The following is an 880-nucleotide window of genomic DNA, read 5'->3' as shown; positions in this document are numbered from 1 at the left end:
AATTCATATGGTATTTTATCATTAAAAGTCATATAGTTTTGATAGTTTGGGAATGATGTTTTGTTTCGTCATTTGAAAGTTAAACTTATTAGTTTGCATTAAACAATTCTGGAAAGCCTTTTTGATAGTTTTCCTGTTTTTCCTTGAAAGGCAAAGAAGAAGTTAGGTAGTCTGCATATATTTTTTTTCATCAATTCTTATCAAAAGGAGATTTGGTTGTTTGGGTATGAGTGTTTTCATGAAAACCCCGACAAACTTGTTTTGCAATCTGGATATGATTTTTTGTTATATACGAAAGTTTGTTTCAGTATTGATAGGGGTATTTTATTTTTTATAAAAGCCATCTAAACAAGGCTGGTAATTTTTATTAATTATTTCTTCAGAGTAAAAGCACAGCAGAAAGTTTTGATGAGTGATTTTGGATTTACATATGCGCTTGAAAAATCATGTAGAAAGTTATGGTTGGTTGTTAATATAAGAAATTGCTTTGGGAATTCATACAATTAGTCTTGAAGCGTAGAAGAACTTTTTTGAAAGGTATTTTTATAGTTTATGAAATCCTGCTGAAAACTAGTGAATACAAAGTTTTTCTGCATGTGTGTTTGCGATGGAAAACATAATTGATTAAGATCTTTAGACAGTGAGTCCTTATGAAAAATATTCATCTCCCTCACTTTTATGGGGTATGGGTATGGAGGTGTTTATGTAAATCATGCAAAATTCCATCTTTGGCTGTTAGGATATGAATTGTTTCTGGAAGTATATGGTAAAAGTCACTGTTGCTTAAGTATGCATTTAAATCATCCAGAAATCAGTGTGGTGTAGTTTTGATACGAAAATACGTACCTACGTGAATATTTTCTTTATAATCATGCAAAGC

Source organism: Palaemon carinicauda, chromosome 17 (assembly GCF_036898095.1).
Source record: "Palaemon carinicauda isolate YSFRI2023 chromosome 17, ASM3689809v2, whole genome shotgun sequence".
Classification (NCBI taxonomy): domain Eukaryota; kingdom Metazoa; phylum Arthropoda; class Malacostraca; order Decapoda; family Palaemonidae; genus Palaemon; species Palaemon carinicauda.
Note: the sequence above shows the minus strand (reverse complement) of the source record.